An 11,155-nucleotide genomic window follows, 5' to 3' on the forward strand; every position below is an offset into this window, starting at 1 on the left:
CTGGAAACAACATTCTGATAAGTACATTTTGTTACGTATCAACGCATAGAGGACATGTGATCGTCAATTTCATTCTTTTAAATGGAATCACATATTTTTTGTTGCATTATTTGATGCAGTTCGCCATTTTTTAGAAAAAAGGTACTAAATCGTTTATATTGAATAACAATGGGTTTAACTGATATTTATTTTATGTAGGTCTCGAATGAAAATGGAAAATTAATCACAATTTTACTTAAAATGGTTTAGTATTTTTGCATAAAAGGCAACAAGCTTTGTGGATTGGTTCATTAAACTACATAGCAGTCCATTTAAAAAATGTATGTCACTTTAATATAAGCTCCACACATTCATCAATAAAGAAACCGAGTAATATACCAGATTGCAGCTTCTTGGAATCACTCCTTCTTGTCTAAATTACTTTTTTTTATACAAAAGCATATAGTATATGTGTATGGTGCATTTATATGAGAAGCATTGGTTTTTCAATATTGTAAAACGTTTGATGTAGTAGAGACAAATTCAACAAAGACATGTTTATAGAAAAATGCATTATCAACATTTCTCATAAAAGCGAATTGAGCAGAGAGCAATAAATTAATTGTAATTAACTGTAATTTATAATCTAAAATATATCAAAATTATGTTTTACAATGTACTAATAAAACAACATATTGACAATAAATGTTAATTTTGCTCCTACTGCTTCGAACACTATCTATTTTTACATACTTCATAAAATTAAATCACATATACCAATCTGTATGTTACTTACAGAGAAAATACCATCAGCATAAATACATTGAGAGGTATTAAGGGTCTGCAACAGCAATTCAGTGGAAAATAAAATTGCTACTTTACCATCTCCATCGCTTATCATTATTTTATAAATATTTTCCATAAAAGAAGAGGTTCTTAAATATTCGTATAAAGCAGCTAAACAAGGTGGAATGGGAGGGCAACTTTTCTGTCTTTCACGAAGAAGTGTGGCTTTCACACTATTATATGAAAGCACAGATGCAGCGTCAGGATATCTTTCATAAAAGAAAATAAATTACTTAATCCACAATTTATATACATATACATAATTTAAAGACTACATTTTACAGTGCACACTTTTTAATAAATACTAGAAACTAATACTTACTTTCTACAAACATCGTCGAATATTTGCTTTAATGGAAACGCCGTTTCTCGACAAAGCTGAAGCATTTCGTGCTTCATTTTCTCTTGATCAATTGTATGCATTCGTTCCAAATGATTGTGATCGTGTAACAATTTAATACAACCATCACCGACGTCCATTATTGCCCCGCGACACCCCGTAGTACGGCGTGTATTACAGCGAAAAATATTTTTTGTGCGATTGTCTTTATTATACGTATAATTATTATATACGTAAATAAAGCTACCGACGGATTTTCCGGGAAGTTTTTCCATTTTTAAAACAGCACGTAACAGTGAAAGTAGCACAATATAAATGATACAAACCACTATAAGAGAATTGAATAGCAAATGAACATGTATGAAGTTACGAACAGAAGTATCTGAAACAAACGAAAGTTAACGACAAAACAAATGACTGCAGAGACCGTGTGTAAAGCTAGGATTGGTTCATTTATTTATTTATTACTTACTTCACTCATATATATTTTTTTATTCCGAAGTCTTTCACATGCACGAAAATAGAACATTTTCATCTAAATAATATACACCTAATTCTGTTTTTACACGATAGATATGTTCCCGAAGAATACGTATAAAAAAATGTACACGAATTTTCTTCGGGAACGTATCTATCGTGTAAAAACAGAATTAGGTATATACAATTTTGCACTAATAAAGAGTAAATGATAGTAAAGATCTATTACACGACAATTGGGCATTTACGTTCTATATTCCAAACATAAGTGAGCATATAATAACAGAAAAACGAATAAGACTTGTACATTCTGTATGTATCTTTCATGTTTTCACAGATGCAGCATACTATCAGATTTGAATACAATTAAAATCCACAATATATAAATACATATAACAAATACACATATAAATACATATAAAAAGTTTTATAGAAAAATTAGTCAGTAATCAGATCAGAATAAAATATAAATTGAAAAAACTAGTGAAAAATTTTCTATCTAGTAGAAAATTGAGATCGCTATATATGAATATATGTATTTTTTTTTAAATACTGGAGTTGTTAAGTTCAATAAGTATTAGCTCAGAAGCTATGAATTTTGTTTGAAATGCCTATATACTCAAAATAGTGTGCCGTGTAGTGAAACTATAACATAAAGGTGTCACAAAAGCTAGGATAAGTTGCATTTAACAACACACTTTAAAATGACATGCAACATACAGTATTCTAGAACGAGGATATATTATAGATACATTGATGGAAAATATAATGATGAAAATTTTTTTCTCAATACACAGAGGCAGAGAATTTTATTTTCAGTATCTCAATAACAGGTTCTCAAATCCTTGGTAGTCCTCAGAGAATTTTATTTGACACAGATTGCACCTGTAAAATATAATTAAAGAAATCACAAAGTATCATGTTCATTGCATTTGAACTAACTATTTACAGATAGAATTTACTTATCTCAAATATTTTAGTCAGATTTTAGCATCCAATTGGTATATATTCGGACTCCACCATAAATGTACAGAGTATACCGCTTGAAATTAGATTGATATTCTTAAATGCCTCCAAAATTACGCATATATATATATTCATTACACCATGAAGCATTCTGTACGAATGTCGAATCTTTTCAAAAGCGGCTCTTAGACCAAATATTATTACCATTTTGTACTTAAACAATGCAAGTTAAAAGTTCAAGAAACCATAGCTTTAGAAAATAAAATTATGTAACGACGTGTGATACTATTACACTGTGACAGGAGATGTTATGCCATATTACTTATTAACTGATAGATCCGTATAGGTAAGTATAAATAATAAACTTACGAGAGCAAAAATGATAAGTATTGATAAAAATGTATTCACAAAATGCTTAACAGCAATACAGAGTACGCTAATAAATGAAATAGCGTTAGAGATAGATATATAAAATAGATATACGGATTGGCGAATCAGGAGGATGTGTAATCACTAATAAATTAAAAATTAATATCACCATGTTTTATTCTTGATTTTCGTCTCGTACTGTCTTGAAGAATCGCCCATTAAATTGTCTCCAACATGTTGCCGATATATATGTATGTCTTGGACTAGATCGGACCACTGCTTTTCTCGTAAACAGTAAGTATTCCACAAAAGTGGCGGAAGAAATACTGCAGCATATCTTAGTGGCAACATAATGACCTAAAACAATTTTTCAAGAATTAATACATGTAACTATTATTTTATGTACATAAGTAAAGTTCAATATAAAAATATAATTATTGTAACATATATAACAAATACACTGGACTAGCTCTGAAAAAAAGATAAGTAAAATGTAAAGAAATACCTGAAACATGAAAGCATCTTTTACTATTAATGTTGTAAATAACATTAAATGACTTAAGGATTTCTGAAATAAATTAGGTAATACACCTTGTACTTACAAGTTTATTAATATCAATGGTTCTATCGTGATAGGTAGCGTCAAGAATCACTGTGTTTAAATCAAGAACACATAAAATATATTACAATTTAAAAATTCAATATTTTTTTGCTTATGCTTTTTCAAAGAGTTGTCGTTACATTTTAAATAAAAGACATAATTAAGGATCATTTGTCATATAAAAAAATTATTATTATTTCACTAACGTATATACACATTTGTCAAATTATCACACCTTGTTAGAATGCTTAATCCCTTGCGGTCCACACAGTTCCATCTGATATAGTTTTAGAACTTGCTATAATATCATACAATTTAGCTTTAATCCAGATAAAATAAGTATATTAGCAATATATTTAGAACAGTGAAAACTAGAATTGCTTTCATATAATATTTAATTATGGGATTTATGTAATATGTAATTATGGTATTTATATAATATGTAATTATGGTATTATTCATGAATGGAATATGAATATGTAAAATACGCGAGCAGTTGTGCAAAAATAACATTTCTAGACTAAGTCGACGTAAATAGGACCGCAACAGGTCAATATACGCATTTTTAAGAGCAACTTAATATTCGTGTACGTAATCGTGTTTGCCAATCACTATATCATCAGTAAAAAGAAAATAAAATAAGCCACATAGTATCTGGTTTATTCTATCCGTACCTTTTTGATAGATAGAAATACTTACCTTACTTAATCTGATCAAATTCTAGCTCCCAAATTATGTATTCTCAATCCTTTTGAATCTGCTGCAACATAAATATTTTTTCAACTATTTACAGCTTCTTCATGTTCTTCACTATTTGCATGCGTATATTACGATCATTTAACAAATTTAGTACTTAACATAACACTTGTGACACAGATTGTACACAAAATAAATTACTTAAAACCGTAGCATTTTCTCACATTTTTATCAACTATTCATAATTTAAGCACATCTTACACAGTCACCTATAAAATTAAAATCACTGACAAATTTTGATACTTTAGACACATTCTGCATAGAAGGTATATAATCATAGACTATGTAATCACACAGCACAACACAAGATGATAAACAACAGTTTGAATTCATTCTGTGCGCAATCTATCGTGAGTACAATTTTACATGTGCGTAACTCAGCGTGTGCGTCTTAACCATGTGGGCAATCCTTGCGTGTGCGAAAACCCACTGTGTCCAATGTTACTGTGTCCAAAAAAACCGTGTGTCCAATAATACCGTGTCCAAAAGAACCGTGTGCCATGCCGTCGTGCGCAATCGTCTGTGCGCAAAAGAGCCATCCCCAGGATAGAGGATAGGATAGGATAGAGGATAGGATAGGATACAGGATAGGATAGGATAGAGGATAGGTTAGGATAGAGGATAGGATAGGATAGAGGATAGGATAGGATAGAGGATAGGATAGGATAGAGGATGGGATAGGATAGAGGATAGGATAGGATAGAGGATCGGATAGGATAGAGGATAGGATAGGATAGAGGATAGGATAGGATAGAGGAAAGGAGACGATAGAGATTGGATAGGATAGATGATATAATAGGAAAGAGGATAGGATATGATAGAGGATACGACATTAAAGAGGATAGGACAGGATAGAGGATAGGATAGGATAGAGGATAGGTTAGGATAGAGTATAGGATAGGATAGAGGATAGGATAGAGGATAGGATAGGATAGAGGATGGGGACCGAGGGGATATGGGCTTAGTAGTGGTGACTCGGATCCACTACTAGGTATGCCACAGTGGTGGCGGTCATATCCCTAAAATCCTCTACGCTCCACCTCCTCGTGGTGGTCCCTGGGAACACACATAGTTGTGTGTTGCTAACGGAGCGAGGGGTATTCCGCGGAAAGTAGTCCCAATGATGTATGAGGCGATGCCGGCGGGATCTTCGGATCCTGGCAGGGCCTCCCTTGCCGGTAAGGCTCACACGGAGGGATAAAAAACCGCGGAATGGGTCCTGCGATAACGACCGGGGAGGTCGCCGCAGGGCCCTTGCCGTAAACCGGTGGTCATGTTTTACCGGAACGGTGGTCTTGCCTTAATCGGCCGGGCCGCGAGGATGATAACCTCTATAAAAATCCCTAATGCCCTAAGCTTAGGTGCGCGGTGAGAGGGTACGCCCTGGCTACAGGGCGCGGCTGGTGGGGTACATCAGCCACTAGCGCACCATCTCTGGATACCTGGCGAACTCCAGTTGAAATTAGCCTTACCCGGGCAAGGAGGCTCTGCCCGGGCGGACGTGTTTTTTCCTGCCAATCTCGTGGGACCAGATATGGAATCGTATAATAAAAACCTTGATGTTGTGGGGGAGGCTGCCGATACGGCAGCAGCTGCGGCGGGGGAAGAGACGGCAGCGGTCACTGACGGGGAGGGGATGGCAACGATTACTGCCGGGGAGGACGCGGTCGTGGTCATCGCGGACGAGGACTCGGATGGGGATGAAACAATCATCTCCATCTCGAGCTCCGTCGGCTCGATCGTGACGCGCGGGGGCGCGGAGAAGCGGGGCGCGACATCTGGGGTCTCTGACCCCAAGCGTGCCCGGTTAGAGGGGGGGCAGCACACCCGCGGCGGGTCGGTGTCGCGGACGGACCCCGGGGAGGGCTCGTCGGGGACGCCCACCATGGATCTGGCCCTCGGCGGCCGCGCCGAGAGGAGTCAGACGAGGAGGGTGGATGACCTCATCGAGCTGGGTGGGAGGATGCCGACAGCGCAGCTAGTAGGGGAGGTGGAGGAGGCGATGTTGAGGGTGGAGAGAGTCTCCACCGTCTCAAAGGGCCTCAAGGGGGACCTGGCTAAAGACTTGCGGGATTGTTCTGCAGTCGCCAGGGCCCACTGCACCACCTTGATGCAGCGGTGCTTTACCGGGATGGCGTGGCAGGGTAGCCAGGAGGTGGCCCGCCTCCGCGAGCAGAACGCGGCCCTCGCGAAGGAGGCGGGTGACCTCCGGGCGAGGCTCCGGTCAATGGAGGCCGGGCGGCGGGCGAACACCGACAGCGGTCGCCGGGCGGGACATGCGCCAATAGGGGAAGCGCCCCCCGCCTCCTCGACAGCGGGGGTCCGTACGCGGGGGATGGAGGCGATGGGACCGTCGGGGGAGGGAGCGGGAGTTTTGGACTCCGAAGCCCTGCTTCTCCGGGTCGGCGCGCTGATAACGGCCAGGAACCGGGAGCTAGAGGCCCGGATGGAGGAGCGGTTCCGGACGATTCTGGCCGGTTTGGCCCCGGCCCTCCGGGCGGAGGGTAAATCGGCGCGCGAGGCGACGCCGGTGGCTTCTCTGCCGGCGACGTCTGTCACCAAGGGGACTGGACCGGTGGTCGTGTCCAACGTGAGGGTGGTGCCCCCCGTTATCATTCCGCCACCGGTCGTCCCGGCCTCGTGGATGGAGGTGACGAGCAAGGCGGCGAAGAGGGCCAAGAAGAAGATGGCCGCGGAGGAGGCTGCGGCGAGAGCAGCCGCGGCCGAGGCAGCTGCCACCGCTTCACGGCTGCAGGCTGCGTGGGAGCCGAGGGCGGCGGGCGGCGCACGAGTGCAGGGCGGCGCGAGCGCGGCGAAGCCCGCCGCCGGGAGGGACGGTGGCCTGGGACGCACCCCCAGAACGGGAGCAGTGGCCATCACCATCCCCGAGAGCTGCAAGCTCACTTATTCGGAGGTGATGGCCAGGGCAAAAGAGAGGGTGGACCTCAAGGCTATCGGGATCGAGTCGGGGGTGCTTCCCAGGCGGTCGAAAACCGGCGGGATCCTCCTGGAGGTCAGGGGCACGGGGTGCCAGGAGAAGGCACGGGCCCTCTCCGGGAGGATCGCCGAGGCGCTTGGGGGGACCGGGGTTAAGGTCTCCCAGGCGGTCAAGCGCGGCGAGGTGCGCGTGGCGGGCCTGGACGACTCGGTGTCGCCCGGGGACGTAGCGGCGGCGCTGGCGGCGGCGGGGGGGTGTTCCGCGGCGGAGTTCCGGGTCGGCGAGATCCGCAGACCCGCCTCGGAGCAGGCGCTGGGCTCCTGTTGGGCCCAGGGCCCCCTCGCGGCCGTCAAGAAAGTGTTGGCGGGAGGCCGGCTGCTGGTCGGCTGGTCCTCGGCCCGCGTCGAGGCGCTGAGGGAGCGGCCCCTCCAATGCTTCCGTTGTTTGGAGACGGGGCACACGCGGGCGACATGCAAGAGCGCGGTCGACAGAGGCGCGATGTGCTACCGCTGCGGGGCGGCGGAGCACCGGGCTTCGGCCTGTAAGGCCGCCCCCAGGTGTCCGCTCTGCGCGGACCTGGGGAGACCATCGGGCCATAGATTCGGGGCCAAAGCGTGTGCCCCGGCTCCCAAGAGGGGCCGCGCGGCGACGAAAGAGAAGGGCGCGTCTGGGGCTGCATCCGCGCAGCGGCCGCAGACGGCGCCGGGGGCCCGGACCTCCCAGGGAGGGGACTCTGCAGAGCCCATGTTAGAGTAGGTACTTTTAATCCTACTCCGGTTCTGCAGGCGAACCTCAACCACTCGCGCGCGGCACAGGACCTGTTTGTCCAAGCCGTGCGCGAGTGGGGGGCTGGGCTGGCAGTTGCGGCGGAGCCGTACGCAATCCCCGAACACCCCTTCTGGGTGGGGGACGAGATCGGCTCCGTAGTAATAGTGGCGGGAAGCCGCCCCGGGTCCCCGTCGGTCTCCCTTCTGGAGCGGGGCGAGGGATTCGTGGCGGTGCAATGGGGGGACATCGCGGTTGTCGGGATCTACATCTCGCCGAGCTGTGGCCTCGATCAATTTCGGGGGTTCCTGGGCGGGCTGAACAGCTGCATCGCGCGGTGCAGCGCCCGCCCGGTTCTCGTTTTGGGAGACTTCAATGCCCACGCGGTATCGTGGGGGAGTCCCAGGACGACCACTAGGGGTAGCGAGGTGTTAACCTGGGCGGCCGGCCTGGATCTCCGGTTGATTAACCGGGGATCCACGCCGACGTGCGTGCGTCCGCAGGGGGTCTCGATTGTCGACCTGACATGGGGGACTCCCTCGGCCGTGCGCCGGGTGTCGGGATGGAGGGTGGCCGAGGAGATAGAGATTGCGTCAGACCATACGCCCATCGTCATGGACGTGTGGCCCACCCTCCACGCGCGGGATTCCCGGCCGGGCCGGGGGGACCGACGGCCGCGATGGGCCTTGAAGCGGCTGGACGCGGACGCGTTCGGGGCCGCGGTAGCCGCGGCGACATGGACGGGGCCGGCCCTGTCCGAGCTGGCGCCTGCGCAAGGGGCGAGGCGGCTGCGGGAGGTAATGACGGCGGTGTGCGACACCGCCATGCCCCGCAGCCGGTTCGCCCCCAGGAGGGCGGCGTACTGGTGGTCCGCCGGCATTGCGGAGCTCCGGCGTGCCTGCAATGCCGCGCGGCGTCGGTACGGCCGAGCGCGTAGGAGGCGCGACGACGAGGAGGCGACGGCGAGGCTCGGCGGGGAGTACCGAGCCGCGCTCGGGGTTCTCCGCAGGGCTATCGCGCGGGCCAAGGCCGACGCGTGGTCGGAGCTCGTCGGCACGGTGGACTCCGATCCATGGGGGCGCCCGTACAAGCTTGTCATGAACAAGCTGCGCGCGTGGGCGCCTCCGGTGACGGAGTCGATGGACCCCCACCTGCTCGAGGGAGTGGTGGCGTCCCTCTTCCCGCGAGAGGGGGGACAACTGCGCCGCTCCCATTGGGAACAGGAGCCTCTCTCCTGGTCCGCAGAGTGGGAGGTGTCGGCCGGCGAGCTGGGTGAGGCGATGGCCAGGGCGCGGCGGGTGGGCCGCAAGGCCCCGGGCCCGGACGGGGTGCCGGGCCGCGCGTTGGTCTTGGCCCTGGAGGGGGGACTCGCCGCCGAACTCCGGCAGCTGTATAACGGCTGTCTGAGGGAGGGGGTGTTCCCCACGGAGTGGAAGTCGGGCAGGTTGGTCCTCCTTCCGAAGGGGGGCAAGTCCCGGGACTCGCCCTCAGGGTACCGGCCAATTTGTCTGCTGGACGAGGCGGGGAAGTTGTTCGAGCGCGTACTCGTTGGACGCCTCGTCCGGCACCTGTCGGCGGGAGGGGTCCCCGATCTGAGCGGGGTTCAATTCGGCTTCCGGGAGGGTCTCTCCACCGTCGACGCTATTCAGCGGGTGAGGGCTCTCTCGGAGGCCTGTACGAGGGGGGGCGGTGTTGCGTTGGCGATATCCTTGGATATCGCTAACGCGTTCAACACCGTCCCCTGGGATCGGATAATGGAGGCCCTGGTCTTCCACCGGGTGCCTCTGTATCTCAGAAGGGTGATCGGGAGCTATCTCTCCGACAGGGGTATAGAGTATCCCGGCCGGTACGGGATGGTGCGCAGGGGCGTCGTGCGCGGGGTTCCGCAGGGCTCGGTGTTGGGCCCGTTGCTGTGGAATCTTGCGTACGATCGCGTCCTGCGGGAGGAGATGCCTCCCGGGGTCAGCCTGACGTGTTACGCCGACGACACGCTGGTATTGGCCACCGGGAGGTATGCGAAGGAGGCCATCTGCCTGGCGGAGCGCGGCGCGTGGCGCGCGGTGCGCGCGATCCGGTCGCTGGGCCTAGAGGTGTCCGTCGAGAAAACCAGGGCCATGTGGTTTCTCCGCTCGGCCCGGTTGGCGGCGCCAACCCAGTGCTGGATCTGCGTGGGGGAGGGGATGGTCAAGGTCGGGTCCCAGATGCGGTACCTGGAACTCGAGCTTGACGGCCGGTGGCGTTTTGACCGCCACCTTGAGTCGCTGGCGCCCCGGGCGGAGAGGGCGACCGCTGCGCTCGGTCGCCTTCTCCCGAATCTCGGGGGACCCTGTGGACGGGTGCGTCGTCTGTTCGCGGTGGTGGTGCGAGTTTTGGTCCTGTACGGAGCCCCTGTGTGGGCGCGCGATGTCTTGGCTAGGGGGCGCAGTGGCGGCACACGGTCGCTGCTGCGTCGCATCGAGCGCAGGCTGGCCATAGGCATCGTGCGGGGGTACCGCACCATTTCATACGCGACGGCGATGGTGATGTCGGGGCTGATCCCCCTCGAGCTGGAGGCCCGCGTGTTGGCGGATGTGCATACGCACTCCAGGGAACTCCGGCTCCGGGGGGTGGCCCCGGATCAGGCGCGGCTCATGGTGGATGAGCTCAGGCGACATGCTCGGCGGCACGCAGCCCGGGAGTGGCGCGATAGCCTTCCCGGGACGAGGGAGGGCGAGAGGCGGGCCGTTCGGGCCATCCTCCCGGTGTTCGATCAATGGAACAGGGGATGGATGGGGCATAGGGTCTCCTACCGTGTGACGCAGGTGATGAGCGGGCACGGGTGCTTCGGCGACTACCTGTGTCGCATCGGGAGGGAGACCGAGGAGGCGTGTCACCACTGCGGCGAGCCGCGGGACACGGCGCAACACACTCTGGAGGAGTGTCCGGCATGGGGGGGAGAGCGCCGTGCCCTGCGGCGCGCGGTGGGCCACGACCTCTCGCTCCCGGCTGTCGTCGTTGCGGCAGCCGGTGGCGAGGAGGCGTGGAGGGGGTTCGCTTCCTTCTGCGAGCGGGTTATGCTGCGGAAGGAGGCTGCGGAACGGGATCGGGAGCGTAATCACGATCCCGGCCGAAGGGGGGG

Source organism: Halictus rubicundus, unplaced genomic scaffold (assembly GCF_050948215.1).
Source record: "Halictus rubicundus isolate RS-2024b unplaced genomic scaffold, iyHalRubi1_principal scaffold0031, whole genome shotgun sequence".
Lineage (NCBI taxonomy): Eukaryota > Metazoa > Arthropoda > Insecta > Hymenoptera > Halictidae > Halictus > Halictus rubicundus.